General features: G+C 53.5%; 1 protein-coding gene across 1 annotated transcript in view; it reads right to left on the bottom strand.

Annotated features, from left to right (window-relative positions):
* The window catches only part of LOC119097987 (irregular chiasm C-roughest protein), a 96154-nt gene extending 86860 nt beyond the window's left edge, over nucleotides 1-9294 (bottom strand). The window contains exon 1 of the mRNA XM_037220923.1: nucleotides 9202-9294. The gene's annotated coding sequence lies outside the window, so the exon portion shown is untranslated. The remainder of the gene's footprint in view (nucleotides 1-9201) is intronic.
* Nucleotides 9295-16267: the final 6973 nt, after the last annotated feature.

Genomic DNA, 16267 nt, shown 5'->3' on the forward strand with positions numbered 1-16267 from the left:
CACGACAGTACCTACAGTTTGACTTATAAATATTTTCCGAAACGGGTCAGTAGCCTAACGCGAGGTAAAGTTCTGATGTTTTTCGTAAATATTGCAAATGTTTGCGCACTTTGGGTGGTTTTGGTGTTTGAGTATGACGAAAAGAGTACTAACTCACATGCGCAGAGATAATATTACCACAAATCACATGGAATTGACCTAGATCATGGCATGTCACTATGGGTGCCTTCTGCAAAACAGATGCTAAGCTCAAAAAGACAATTTCACATTGTAATTTTGGACTATAACTTGATCGTTCTACTGAAAACATGTAATATCACTGCAATGCATAATGGGTTACAATAGGTCGCATGAGAACATGCAAGGTCATATGAAGTCACTTAAGGTTGATGACCTCTGTTGCCCGTAGAAGGGATGCTAAATGAAGAAGTGCGAAGTGCGACGCGTGTAACCACCTCTATATCACGTTCGTAAAACTGATGGCGTGTAATTTTATGAGCAACGTGTTTGCTCTCAGTTTTTTTATAACTGTATTGCCACGCGTCGAAGAAACTACGCATAATGTTTACAGGAGTTAAATAATTGTATTATCATAAGCAACTGTAGATGTACAACTCACTATTTTTGACAACAGAAAAGCATTGCACTGGTCACGTAAACCAGACTGGCGCCCTATTTTTCAGTTGGATTGCGTATGACTTTGACCACAGTTGACCTTAGCTGACCACTAAGCCAGAGGAACATGGCATTTCTGTGTCTGGGATACTTTTTCCCAGGGCTACGTCCAATAAAATAAACTTGGCCAGAAGTACATTGTACAATGAAACAAAAACGTATCTAGCTTGTATGCAACTGGGGTGCCAATTTTTACCGTTGAACTGACCTGACCTGACCCTTGTGGGGGGAAAATGGTCGGGATGGACTCAAATAGTATTAACGCTTACCTCCGTGCCCTCAATATCCATCAAAACGTATTCACATATGTTTTAACTGCATCTATCAGAGCGACCATTTCTCCCACTGCGTGACTTCTGGTGACCGCAAATTTGACCCAAGATAAAAAGTTGGGTTACATTATCTATGAATTGATGACAACTTCAATGCGGATCTTTAATGTTTTCGTACAACGCGTGGGGGTTTGAGATCTCAAGGGCAGGTCAGCCCCCCCCCCCCCCCCCGGCCGGTCACAGTTGTCTCAGACAACCAGCCGGGACAGGTCAAGCGCGATGAATGCGGGTGATGCAGAAACTTCGTTTGTTACCTTCGTCTGCGCTTTCGTCCAGCCAAAAGTCAGGAGCGTTCTTCTCAAGAAGGCAGTTGCGACCTCTTGCTACTTTCTGGTGCTTAAACTGCTTGCATGAACACATTTTTGCGTTTTCAAACAAGAACGTCGGCGAGCCCGCAGGGGAGCCGCTCGTTGGTCGGCGCGCACGCACGTCCAAGATCAATTAACGACATTTCGAGTGAATGAGAGGGGGCCTTTCAGGGATCGACTACACAACCATGCGTAATGGACACAAAAAAGTAAACTCCAATGTAAGTGGTTCGACGAAAACTGCAAAAATAATTCCCTTCAGGGCGCGTTATGTGGATAATACGGTCTATACACGGCTATAGTTACATATTCAGATGAGGAGAAGGGGGAGGGGGATACAACCCCAACTTTGAGGAGAAAGTGGGCAGAGCTCTTGGGTAAAGTGTTTTGATGCATTTCGGGGTAGGTCTAGCTATTTTCGCTGCTCAGCCCCTCCCCATCCTCGTTAGGAAAGCCACGCCACTAGACCCATGATTCGAAGATTCAGCATCAATTTAAAATCAGTTGACAACCACCGTCCGCTCACAATCTAACGGCCGTGGGCCCCGCGTTCCGTTGGTACCCCGCATTGGTAATGCTTTCACGCTGGGGCAGGGTCAACGCGTTTAGCGGTCTAAAATCAATGTTTGGTCGCATGGTTTCGCTTGGGAGAATAATCGTGTCATTCTGCCCTATTCAAATCAACTGAGGAAGCGTAGGCGTGGTACAGTCACGGCGGTTGTCAGACGTGGTGCAGTCATGGCGGTTATCAGACGTGGTGCAGTCATGGCGGTTGTCAGACGTGGTACAGTCACGGCGGTTATCAGACGTGGCACAGTCATGGCGGTTGTCAGACGTGGTGCAGTCATGGTGGTTGTCAGACGTGGTGCAGCCATGGCGGTTGTCAGACGTGGTGCAGTCACGGCGGTTGTCAGACGTGGTGCAGTCATGACGGTTCTCAGACGTGGTGCAGTCATGGCGGTTGTCAGACGTGGTGCAGCCATGGCGGTTGTCAGACGTGGTGCAGTCACGGCGGTTGTCAGACGTGGTGCAGTCATGGCGGTTGTCAGACGTGGTGCAGTCACGGCGGTTGTCAGACGTGGTGCAGTCACGGCGGTTGTCAGACGTGGTGCAGTCATGGCGGTTGTCAGACGTGGTGCAGTCATGACGGTTCTCAGACGTGGTGCAGTCATGGCGGTTGTCAGACGTGGTGCAGTCATGGCGGTCATCAGACGTGGTACAGTCATGGCGGTTGACAGACGTGGTGCAGCCATGGCGGTTGTCAGACGTGGTGCAGTCACGGCGGTTGTCAGACGTGGTGCAGTCATGGCGGTTGCCAGACGTGGTGCAGTCCTGGCGGTGGTTGCATGAAGCAGAGGACGTGGCCAGGCTTCGAATAAACCATACAGTCGAAGTTATCGGGCCCATACCAAGAGGTCAGAAGGCATGACGAAGTACTGTGGACGAAGCGGAGTGGACCAGGCCAGATTAACGGAAGTGGAATCAACGGTCCGAGAACGCTTACACTATGCTTAACGATGAATCGCCCCCCTAAATCGGTGCCCTGTGTTCCCAAGGAGACACACTGCAGCGATTTAGGCGGACTGAGCGTCTCCGCTGGGACTCCTCGCCAGCAGAAGAGACAATCCATGGGCTCACAGACCGGCTCAGACTCACAGCCGGCTCCAGTTAACACCCGGACGTAACTGCGCGGAACAGGGCGGGCGCAACCTTGGTGTGACCGGGTGAGGTCAGCCTCCCAGCTGGGCAGCACGGGCACGGGGCCAGTGGCGGCGCGAGACGCCTCGCCCGGCTCCCGAGTCGTTTGTGTTGGCTGACTCAGCCCGCATGCCATCTAAAAGGGTTCGTCTAAACGGACCCGACTCGTGCGATACGTCCTCTCGGGCGGCGGCCCGGCGCGGGAGGACGGCGCGCGATCGGTCACAAACGGCCTCGCGCCTCCTCAACCCCCACCCACCACCAACAGGGCGTCAGCTCGCGGCTGGACTCAGCGCGTCAGCGCACACCACGGTCAGGGCCACCTGCAGCTGCTGTGCAAGCCTCGACAGTCAACGCCATCAGCCGATGCTCGAGCTGCAAAACCGCTTCAGAGACAGATCCGTTAACAGCCTGAAAATCCTAGCACATGTCTGCTCTTCTGAGCGTGAACAGCTTGATGATGAACACAATTTTGAAGATGGCTCAGTGACTCAACATAACAGAGCGAGCTATCGAACTGTGCGCTGGCACACGCGCCGTCCGAATGACCTAGGCCAGGGCGTTTGATGCGTACAGAGATCATGTGCGGCGACAAAAAGCGTTTCAGCTGAGGGCAAAGCAAATGAAATTATCTGATCATAGTGTCGCTGTGCAAATGTCGCAAAGAGATTTAACCCGTAGCGAAAAAAAAATAGTTACATGTGTATACAGTTGCAGTATACTCTCCTCATGTTTATGGTACCTGTCTTTTGGCGGCGGATTTAACTTTATCCTGCAATGGTTTGGCACGTATTTGGCCTTAATCAGGAATGAAAAAGCTAAGGATTTACCAAACATGATCGGTAACCAAATCGGACACTTGGCAATCCAGTTGGGAGCAAAACTGCAAAAATGACAATAAATTACAATAGACCAGACCACATTACAAAAGACTGCCCCAGCTAGACGAAACTAAAAGCTTAGCATTGGTCTGTTTTCGCTTATACTTGCACGTGAGCATGTGCAGGGCATATGTCAAAACGTTGATGTTTCGCTGCATAAGTTGAGCCACGAGATGTTGGCAAGCATCGTAGCTTTAGTTAGGATAGTTTTTAGCAGGTGACAGAAATATACTATAAACTATACCATATCAGTGCTGAAGTCACAGAGCATTGGTGACACAGCGCTTTTCCAATGCTCTTCAAATCAGTGTTTTTCACAGATTGTTCAGCCAAGATTCCCTTTACATATTAAACAGTATAGAATACTATAGGACTACGTCTATTACTAGTCGTGAAAATCTTAGCTGGTTACAAGCCTCTTGCGACGAACGTGATCACTGCTACGCGGCGTTTCGGGCTCAGTGCAAGGCTGTGGGTTGCCCTTGGTTGTGTCCATGTTGTGAGAAAATGACTGGCTCGAAGAACGTAGCTAATCGACAGTCTTTTGAGGTGCTGTTTGGATTTTCTTAGGACCAACCTTGGTGGGTGTCCCTGGTAATAGCTTAAAAAAGCCCTGCCGATCCTTGAGACTTGTTTCTGGATACCCGCACTGTAGCTTCAGAGGTAAACGGAGGAGGTTGGAGCGACTCGTGTCAAGGATTTATCCCACGTCATTACTTTATTACCTACTTTATTATCCCACTTTATCATTGCTGCTGAGAGGAATAGTGGCTTTTAGGTAAGAGGCCGAGCACCGCTGGCGTAGGCCTCACATTGCCCGCTGTACTTCCGACTTAGCGTACTGAGCGGTAGACAGGCGTGAGATGAAGCGCTTTTAATCGCTGTCATATTGCATATTAAGCTTAATGAAGGTGCTAAAGGTGTTCCAAAATGTCGTTTCCATCTGTTGATACCAATACTGTATGGATTTTGCACTAATAAATTGGGATCATGTTAGCAAGTGCGAGTTCTGCACCGGCAATGGTAATGCGAAGATAGCGAAGGTCGCCAACGCTTCCAGATGATTGTACAATGACGTCAGAAAACCAAAAATATTTTGCTCTCAGGTGCTTGTCGAACCACACTGTCTGTAAATGTAAGGGTACGGGGACAAAGTTTTGCAAAATGCATGGGGTTGAGAGAGGGGCGGGGAGTAGGAAAAAAAATGATTGAGCCTGCCTCTGAAATACACCTGAAACGGTTTTCTCTCCAGATTTAAGGCACTTTCTTTCCAGTATTGGGAGCAGGGGTGTAGTCTCTCAAAATTAGTTTTGCGGTTGGTCCCTCAAACATTATGGTCACCGAACAATAAAAGAAACATTATAACTGAAAATAGGAAACCACATCCCTGGTGTGTGTGGGGGGGGGGGCAATCCACCCCCACAACACCCCCACCCCAACTGAAAAGCAAACTACACGCCTCTAGGCTGGTTATGTAAAGCATGCCTTCATCTGACGCTTTTACTACTTTTCTCGCAATCATCAGTCAGTGTTTGAAAACCAGGAAATGATACTTTAGTGCAAATGAACTCTCGGAACACAAGGTTTGATGGTTATGCCGCATTACATTTCATTTATCTTTTTTGTTGTGTATGACATTTAGTTATATTGCAATGGTTACTGCAAGATTTGGCTCCAGGTGACAGCAAACACGGTTCAAAATTTCGTCGGTGTCAGAAAAGGCATTTTTTCACACCCTGGCCCTAATACAGGTCCAATGGAGACCAGTACCTAATGGTAGTAGTTGTATTATATCCAGGTTTCAGTCCAAAGGTGACCGTCGATGGCAAACGGAAACGTGGCGTAATTCCGGCTGCTCTAAATTTGCTAAAACATCCAATTTTCTCTTAAATCATAAGTTTGTTATGCTTAAACTGACATATTGGGGGCAGGCGCAGTCCCTTTAGGGAGAGAAATAAAACGTACCAGGCACCCATTCTTGCCAAGAAGTGCTTAACCGAACGCAGTGAAATAAGTTTTACGATCATTTCACATTACCTAACTTTTTCCAGGAAGCGTCTAAAAGCGTAAATGGAATTGCGTACATGCCATAGGTTATTTTAGGAATACCGCAGTATGTGACGTCCTCTACCCGCTCTCAATCTGTGAGAGTGACTAAGTGATATCTTCAGGCTGGCCAAAATCTGGCAAACGCTTGCTTTGTATGATGAACATTGCATCCCCAGATGTTAACTGCGATTACACGATCCCTACTTGGTTCTTAACCGGCAGGCAAAGGGTACGAAGCATCCTTGTTCTTTAGCTGTCTTTACTCACTGTCATACGCAAAGACGTTTGCACTGTACGTCGCTTCATGGCCCAGTTGATTAATATCCTTCCTTTGCGACGGTAACATATGTCAGCATTGAGTTTGGAAGTTGTGGCGCGATAGCATGCGCCGGTAACCACCAAAGTCTCTCTCACGAGCCACGCCGGCGGCAGGTGTGGATGACCGTAAGCCTGCAATGTCCATAATACTGAAACGCCCTGTGCGAACGCTAAAACGTCGCGCCGGCCTACAAATGGGCTATAGGGAAGGAGTGGGAACTGAACCGGTCCCAAGTTCATAAACCAGCTGCGGTTTATAAACCAGCAGAACGTCCTACTTTCAAAGTTCAGGGAGACATGTGGACGCGGTTGTGCACCCGTAAGGGTCTCCGTCTGTTCTAAACTTGTGTTGTTAGCTTCAATGTTCTCTTGAGTACGCGTCCGTGCAAAATACCCCTGGTGTCATAAATTACTCACAACTAAGACATACTCGCAACATCGGAAAATATCTCTACAAAAGGCAACATCTCCGTGTGATTCATGTTTCTTACTTACACATGCTGTCCATATTCCTGAACCTTGGCTCACTTCACTAAGTTTACTGCAGCGGAAATGGGCAACGCTGTCGCTAAAGCCACTGGACGTCAACGCGGCAGGACAGGTAGGACATGCAGAAAGCACATCCATATGCAGTAAACTGCCAGAGTCCCTGCCAGCTAACGGTATTGAGGCAATGCAATGAAGTTAGCTCGAACCCGTTACCACATTAGATCACCGAATGGAAACTGACTTTCCTTCTCTGAACATGGAAGTTCCACGAAACGATGCCATTAAACTCTTACCTCATTGACAACACAACATATATCGGCCTTCGTTCAAGCCCCAAAATAAGACAACGTAGAAAAAAGTTTTTAAAGTTGTTAACAGTGAAACGGATGGGAGAGTAGAGGAATCTTTCAAGAACAAAGACAAATTGTGAGATAGCAAATGTGATAACTTACATAAACATCACCAAAAATATAACAGAAAGTGCAAACACATCAGAATCAATACAGCATATGTCACCTAATGTAATGAACCACAACTTTTAATTATAAACCGCAGCTATTCGACCGCAAGCAACAAGTCCCAAACACCATACATATCGCAACTTTCTCACTTTGCCGTCGACCGCCGCGCTATCGACTAAAACGCGGCCAGAATGAAAGCAACAACTGAGTGGTACTCACTCTTCTTGGAGCAGCGTTTAGGCCGAAGCTTTGCAGGATTATTACAGCATAAAGGGAGCTCATGACAGAGAGCACTATATGTGTCGAGAGTTAAATGCAGCCGGTCGTAGAGTACTTGCAAAACTTTTACGGTACAACCGCTCCCTTTGACCACTCGTTTTTGGGAGGTTCGAGAGAACGATACCCTTAATGAGGCATCAGAATGACTACGTCTACTTACGCAATAGCGTCATATCAGTCCTACTCCACCAGGTCATAAGCTAGTCAGTTAGTTCATGTCTTGTGCCACGACCCGTATAACGGCAGTGTTTCCGCAGCGACACCGGCGGCAGCATGTTCCTGCCTCACAGACTGGAGGAGTGCCTGATGACACACACGGAGGCCAGCCAGTGGGATTAAGCTTAATTGCGTCCATGTTTTAAGTTTTCGCCAAGTACATTGCAGTCGTTTCTGTGAGTCGACACAAATTTTTTGCTGGAACAGCAATGAGCTTTGCAGGCATCTGCAGGTCACCATTATATCTGTTCCTCACACTTGAGTCGAAACTCGGAAGGAACTTAAAAAGCAAGAAAACCTTTAGATGTACCCACTTTCCTAAAATGGCTCTCACACAACCTCAGTAAACGCATCACCAATGAGCTGTGGTTTGCAGTAACGTTGGTGGTAGCAGCGGTTTCCGGCAGTTGCCTATCATCTCCGACAAGTCCAAGAACGTGCCCGACATCTGTCCGAATGACTGCGGCGCGCTGAGATCCAGAACACGTGGTGCATCCGCCTGAACGTGTGGCTGAGCCAGAGTACGCCGGGCCTCCGGCTCGGGGCGCGCTGTCTGTCTGCCCGCGGCTCCACCTGGGGCTCGCCCTCGCCGCTGTCCGGCCGCGTCCGGCTGCCGGACGCCGGCTGGTCCGGCCTCGGCGCGGCGCGGCGCGGTGGTCCGCTCGCGTGTCGGTGTCACCTTACCGCCGCCAAGCGTCCGTGGCCGGTCGCTGCCGCAGCCCAGCCGCCGGCCGAGCGGTGTCAAACATGCCACGGCTCGCGCGCCGGCTGCGGTCACGACAGACGACAACGAACGCCGCCGCCGGCCCCGGAGAGACGGCTGAGGGGGCTTCGTCGGTGGTTTTCGGGGGTTTGTCACTGGGTGCCGCGTGTAGAAGCGGGGCGGGGGCAGAAAGCCGGATGAGAATGTGATTGCGATGGGAGATGGATGTTCGCGTAAGAAAAACGAGCAGCTGACCATTTTTGATAACTTTTTGGCGGACCCAGGCATTTTTAAAACAAATTAAAATGTCAGGGGCAGGGAGGCTGGTAAGCATTAAAAAGAGAAAAGAAGTTAAACTTTAAAACCAACGTAGTTTGTTTCCATCTCCAAGCTACACTTTTACAGCGGAAGTTTTATAGCCCATACACCGACATTTCCCTCGGGGACGTTTCATTACCAGTTGAAGCGGCTATAGAACTGTACTAGACTGTGTACTTTGTGAACAGAAGGAAAGGATTCCCGAAGAGTCCAGCCGCACCAGGACCGCGACCTTTAATCATATAAAGGCCGCACATTTTAGGTGACACGGTCCCACCAGACAAACTGCGAACATGGCGGTGGGAGGTATCATAATTTTTAGCTGCCGGTGGGAAGGTAATTACACGTAATGCACAGTGCCAAGTTTCCGACACCGTGCGTCATTCGACGAGGCCTGGGAATTCCAACGCAGAAACGCGGCAATTATATCCACTCAACTTGAGTCCCACGAGAGCAGTGTGCGGATTCGCCTACCTGAACCAGCTGCGTCCCGTGGGGCCACGTGCGTTCTCTGTTTCACACGCGTCCACAGGGCACCGCGCCGCGCAGCTGGCGGGTCACGTGACGGGCAAGGGTGCGACTGAGGGCGGCGCAGCGCCGGGCCACGCTGGGCGCGTCGGTGCCGTCGGGCGGCGGCACATGGCCGGCGGAGGCCCGAAATAGCCGGCCGCCGCCCTCCCGTCTCGACAGGCACGGGGGCCGCCGCGCGGCTATACGCGGTCCCCCTCCAGTGGCCGACTGAGAACGATTGAGTCATGCCCGTGGTGGCGCTCTCTTCTTTCACGGCCTGATACGGTTTCGTCCTCCTGTCCGACCGACGAGCCATCCGCGTCTCGCTCCGCTGGTCTCCGACGTTCTGACGCGGTTCCTCGCTCGTCGCTCCGCCGCGGATGGTCCGTCCCCCCCCCCCCCCCACACACACACTCTCTCCTATTCCTCCGGCGATTGAACAGCTTCGCCACTATCTGTCTGCCCGACGAGCGGCCGCCAGACCTTCGCTCTGTTTGGGCGACGGTCACGCAGTGCTGTCTTCAATGCGTTGAGGCGGTCGACCACCGCGGTTTGTCCCCAAGACTCACAGGTTCGTTTTGAGGATCGCTTCCAGTCATCCTGGCCATCTCCTGGGGGTCAACTTTTTGGCCTTTTTTGACCACGAGCTGGCGGCTTTGGCACTGGTCCGCTGCGTGTGAAAAGTTGAGAGGCATACATATTTTGCACGGTCTTTTCATACACCATAGGGGCAATACATAGATGTGGAAAGGTCGGAGAGGTGGCAGAGCCCATAGGCTTTGGCTGGCTCCGGTTATGAGTCGTTCGCGGATTTATTTCATCATGTCCGAGATCTTTTACTCCCAAAGACATTGCCACTATTGTTTCCAGCTGTGTTCATCCCCTGCCGACCACATAGCATAGACCGTGGCAAAATGGTTTATTCGTCGTTATTCACGCCGTTGTGTCTGTACCCATAACCGCTGCGGTGTCATCCGTGGCAAAAGAACCTCACAAATCAAAGGCCTTGGTGTACGCAATCAATCCTTATAACAAAACATTACAAGCTTCAATATTTACAAGCTTCAATGTCACAAGGCTAGGCGATCTTAAAAGGAACCGATGACCTTGCGCCTGTCAGCGACGCCCAAACTATGGAAAAGTCGCGACGTTATGCAAGCGTCAAGCTAAAGAACTTTGCGCAGCGAGTGCCCAGATTCCGTTGGCACATGCAGGAGCCTAAATTACTGAAAGATGAATCTGACGTAACCTGACAACGCAGAGGTACTTCAAATGCGTGAGCACTTCGGCCTTCAGTGCTCATTGTTCAGGTTATCTAAACATTTATTCATGTGTCATCATCCAGTAGCTGTCCTTCAAAATCATCGGCTTTGCATGCTGAGCAGAAAAGTAAAAGAGAATAAAAACAAGTTTTACTTGCCAACAAAGACACGACCCGTTTGTTCACGTCCTCGAAAATGGGGCACGGCAGTACTAGCATTTCAGCACGCTTGAGTCAGTCACAATCAGAAGTACGGGATCATCGCACGCCGTTGACTAATAGCAAATTATCAAACTTTGTTCAAATTCACAGCTGAGAGCCACCCTGAAGTGACATAAACAATCTTAAAAAATTACCTGAGTACACAATAACATATATACGACTCCTGTTTCAGGTGACTCTGGACGATGGCTAAAACGATGACTGAAACGATGGCTGAAACGATGGCCTTGACCGATCATGGTTTTAAGCGGCAAGTGATGGCTGGGTGCGCTTGGACGGTCATGCTGCATATCAAATATACGTTTGAATGTCTCGAGCGCTGTCGACGGTCCAGGGTACTTAGCGTGCCTCCTATCTACACCCATCCCGTCAGCCGGCACTGATGACTTGTGTAAAAGGATGAACGTAGTGGTTATGGTGCTCACATCGCCCCCCACTACCCGAATTCATGACATTTCGCTATCAAAGAGTCTATGTGGCAATGAACAGATGCTACAAAAACATCACAGGCAAGCGTAGGAACAAGGGAATACCATGAAAACATGAAAAGGCTTAACTTCTAGGGGAGAGAACAATATTTTGAAGCGCTCCATGCACTTACATGCACCAGTTTACTCATTTCTCGGATCGAGAATCTAATGTAGATCAAGATCTACGCCGATCTCAAAGACATCGTTGTACAATCCCATCCACAGAAGAAAAACAGGAACCCGTCAGTCCCGCCAGCTCCACCGGGGGAGAACCAATCTAGCGTCGCCTGACGCCCGTAACATCATCACTTCCGGCCGACCACATGCGGTCAGGCCGCTCGCCGACATGGACACCTCGTCTTTCACCGGCGCGGTCAATGGGCCGGTGGTGTCCCAGCGCCGGCGCCCCTTCCCCGCGGCCGCAGCTGGCCCCGGTCCGGCGCGTCGGAGCCGTCGATGACGTCCCCGATCCATCGTGAGCCGTCATCGGCGGCCGACGGCGCGGGCCGCGGGCGCGCCGCGCGCGCCGGATGTAGGCCGTGTTCCGTCCGACGTCCCCTCCCCCGCCGACGGTGCCCCAGTCGCGGGCGCTCCCGCCGCCGCTCTCTCCGCCTCCGTGACGCTCGCCGCCGCTCTCTCCGCCTCCGTGACGCTCGCCGCCGCTCTCTCCGCCTCCGTGACGCTCGCCGCCGCTCTCTCCGCCTCCGTGACGCTCGCCACCGCTCTCTCCGCCTCCGTGACGCTCGCCGCCGCTCTCTCCGCCTCCGTGACGCTCGCCGCCGCTCTCTCCGCCTCCGTGACGCTCGCCGCCGCTCTCCTCCGCCTCCGTGACGCTCGCCGCCGCTCTCTCCGCCTCGTGACGCTCGCCGCCGCTCTCTCCGCCTCCGTGACGCTCGCCGCCCGCTCTCTCCGCCTCCGTGACGCTCGCCGCCGCTCTCGCCGCCTCCGTGACGCTCGCCGCCGCTCTCTCCGCCTCCGTGACGCTCGCCGCCGCTCTCTCCGCCTCCGTGACGCTCGCCGCCGCTCTCTCCGCCTCCGTGACGCTCGCCGCCGCTCTCTCCGCCTCCGTGACGCTCGCCGCCGCTCTCTCCGCCTCCGTGACGCTCGCCGCCGCTCTCGCCGCCCCACACGACGCGTGTCTGGTCTGCCGCAGACGAGCTCTCGGGACCCCCGGCGCGGTGCAGAACACGTCCGTCCCGCGGGACTCGACGGCCCTGTCTGACGGCCGACGGGCAGAACCGTGTGCGGCCCCACGCTGCTAAGTCCGTGTAAATTATCAGAGCTGGTAGCGACGCGTGAGCTGACGGAATTAATGGCCAGGCCTCCCGCGACGAAAACCAGCGTAATCCTCGGCTAAGGCGTCCAGCCTGCCCGCGAGACCGCCCGCCACGGACCCAGGGCGGAGCCCAATCCCGGAGACACGGAGTCGGAGCCGGAGCCGGTCCCGATCTCCGAGACACGGAGCCGGGACCGAGCCCGATCCCGGAGACACGGAGTCGGAGTCGGAGCCGGAGCCGGTCCCGATCTCCGAGACACGGAGCCAGGACCGAGCCCGATCCCGGGGACACGGAGTCGGAGCCGGAGTCGGAGCCGGTCCCGATACCCGAGACACGGAGCCAGGGCCGAGCCCGATTCCGCCACCAGGTTGCCAGGAGGTGGTCCCTGGCAACCCGGCGGTTGGGTTGTCAGGGACCACCTCCTGAGACGAGGCAGTTCATTCATCGCAAGTCCCGACGGAACAGCAAACAGACGGGGGTGCCGACACTAGCGCGACGGCTCAGTTTGGGTATGACGAGCAGCAGGCCTGGCTGCTTTAAGATGTCGGAATGTTGGTCAGCTGGAATAAGGAGGTGGACGCAGGCTTGTGGGGGTTGGAAAGCCCCCACAAGCATTTGGGCGGACTTGCTCCCTTCCTGACAACTGGATAGGCTTGATCACGTTTGGGAGCTCATTCCCCAGCGACGCACCTTTTGATCTACGAACTTCTCATTCGCCGCGGCCGAGCTGCCTCTCGTCGTCCGCCTGACTGCGCCCGAGCCGGCTCCATTAGCAGCCTACCATTCCGACCACGCTACCCTGCAGCGTCCGAGACGCGACGCTTGGAGCAACGGCCGCAAAAGCACTCGGCTGCACCGGCTCGGTGCACCATCGTTTACTCGACGGGAGAGCGACGCGGCCGCCCACCGCCGCCGCCAGCTGGGCGGCGGCGAACACGGCGCGGCTGGCGACGGCCAACACGGCGCGGCTGGTGGCGGCCCCTGCCTGCGTGTGGTCCAGTCAGGTCCGAGGATATCCAGATGAGAACGCGAGAGTCCCACGAAGAATGGAAGGACAAAACCTACTTTGAAGTCGGTTCTTTCTCAGCTGAAGCTTTCACGAGAAGTGGCAGGATGATGGCTCTCTGGTAATTAATACATTTATACGCCAGCAGCCAGCGGCTCACAATGTTTCAGGCTTCCCTTCGCTCTCTCGCTTGGTCTCGTTCTGTCGCCTCGTTTCATGGGTCCCCCTGCCTTCTTTGCCTCCCTGTTTCTGGGTAGCCCCATGCTTCAATCCAGGCCCCTCGTACGGCTAGTCCCGGACCGTTCTCTGCCCGCTCAGTCTCGCTTCTGTGCCAGGACTTCACTGGATCCCGTGGTTCGCCCTGGCTCATCCTCGGAATTTCTGCGTCACTCCTATGGCTCGCACAGAGTCGCGCCGGTGACTCAGTATCTCTCTCAGTATCGTTCTCATTCGCTCCTATCCGCCAACTCGATACCTCGATCACCCCGGTTTGCTCTCAATACCTCCTCAATATCCCGGCCACTGAAGCTCGCTCCTGCTCGCCGACTCGATACCTCGACCACTCCGATTCGCCCTCACTACCGCCTCAATACCCCAGCTGCTGAAGCTCGCTCCTGCTCGCCGACTCGATACCTCGATCACTCCGATTCGCTCTCACTACCGCCTCAATACCCCGGTCACTGAAGCTCGCTCCTGCTCGCAGCATTGGCATTGTTCGCCCTCACTACCTCCTCAATACCCCGGCCGCTGAAGCTCGCTCCTGCTCGCAGCAGCGGCATTGTTCGGCCGGTCAGCCGACGCGTCGACGTGCCCGCCCGTTCACAGCTCAGATGTCCTATCTAAACGGATCGGAAAGCTTATTTCCGCCAACTTATTGCCAACCGTAAACAGAGCATAAATAGAGATGGGCCGTTGTCGCTCGGCTGATGCATGCCCGGTCCTGGGAGGAAGCCCTGATGTGCCGGCCGAAGACGAGAAAAAACACACTCCATACGCAGCGTGGGGCCGCCCTGCGGGGATGGAAGGAGACGTGATAGGCCAGGTCCCGACCGCACCACGCTGACTCACCAACGCAGCTGTGAAGCCCACAACTTCCCTTACAATGACCCTCGGTGGCTCGCACGGTCAGCACGGGGATGAATCAGAGCGCCTGCCTGCTTTCTGGAAATGGGGGAGGGGGGGGGGGGGGGGCTTAATGCACCGGGCGAATGAACAGCCGGTGTGTTGATCCTGCCTGGAGCATGTCAAGTGCTGGCCGCGCAAACAAAACAGCGCTTCTTTAGCCGTCGGCCGGACCCAAACGACCTACCAACGAGACACCGGTGTGTATCTGCCGAGGCTGATTGAGGAGAAACCAGCGCTCTGCCCACCAGACCACAGCGACGGCAAGCACTCTGCAGCCCGCCCTGAACCGGCAACAAACGTTTTTCATTCTTGAGTCGCGACGCAATGGAGCGAGGGAAGAACGGCACAACGGACCGACAGGAAGCGGCCGATTAACACTAACGAGACTGCAGGGTTGGGGAGGCGGCGTCGCGGCGCGATGAGAAAGGCAAACACAACAGCGCGTAGCCCAGACAAGCCAAGGGAACACGAAGCAATGCTGCATTTGTTTCCGTGATCTACAGGGCGTCAGTCAATTTCGCCTCCACGCAGCGCATAACTAAATCGCTGACTCTTACCGTTGGCCATGGACCTGTCCACCTTTACCACACTCTCATCTCCAGTGCGGTCTGCCGGCCGGAAGGCGAGGCTTCACCCCTCCCCGACCGTGCTCCGGTCTTGAGTCGGTCACCACGGTGCGGTAACGAAGCCCTGCGTTAGCGCCACGTCGCGTGATCCCGAGGCGACGTGCTGCCATCGACGGCCGGAGCGCCCACCCACCGCCCCTTGTGACGCGACGTGCGTGCAGCAGCGTAACGGTGGGGACGGGCGCGCGGCCGAGGGATGCCGGCGGGACGACGCTATTCCGCCGCGGCTGACGAAAGGTCCCACTGGCAGCCGCGGCAGCCTGACAGCCGTGACCTGAGGTCACTGGCACGGCACCGGATAGATGATCTTTACTAGCCGCTCAGTGACGGGTGACTAATGATGAAGAGGTGGTGCGTCAATGCAAGCGTTATGAGGAGGCGTGGGACACAGCAATGCATGCCTTATACTCAAACGTTCTGTGAAGAAGTGTGACACACATGGCGCGCCCGCGAGTGAACATTTAAGGAGTACCGACTTTGGAGACCGTGGCAGACAAACGTGCGAGAATGAGAAACTAGTTAAAGCGACTGTTGTTCATTTGTGTGGGGTCTTGAATTGAGTTCGGCGTGTTTAACATCATTCCCTGAGCTTCCAAGTTATGTTTGTTTTTTTACTTCAAACCCTTTCGTTGTTTATCTAGACGCGTGCGAACTTGTGCAGACTATTTCGCGGTGCCTATTTTGAAATCACGCCGAGATGTACGGCGCCATGGGGACGTCAGACAATTCCGCCTCCTCAACGGTCACGTTGTGTTCAGTCAAGGAAAATATGGTCACTGACTTACTCGTGTCGCGCGTACGTCAGAGCGAATTGTCGCATCAACGAACAGCAGTTGGCTTTCAGCCAGCATAACGCATGAAACGCGGACATCGATCACGAACCGTGTGTTGCAATACATAATGCAGGCAATTAGACAGTCCTAGCTATCACGGACGTGAGACCGGGAATCCAATAACTGAAGAGGAGTGCCGTAGCCGGAAATGTGAATGTGCGCAAAAAATAAAGGGCACATGTCTAAGAATACCACGGGAAGGGCCACAAC

This window comes from Pollicipes pollicipes, unplaced genomic scaffold, assembly GCF_011947565.3.
Source record: "Pollicipes pollicipes isolate AB1234 unplaced genomic scaffold, Ppol_2.1 Scaffold_2555;HRSCAF=2994_pilon_pilon_pilon, whole genome shotgun sequence".
Taxonomy (NCBI): Eukaryota; Metazoa; Arthropoda; class Thecostraca; order Pollicipedomorpha; family Pollicipedidae; genus Pollicipes; species Pollicipes pollicipes.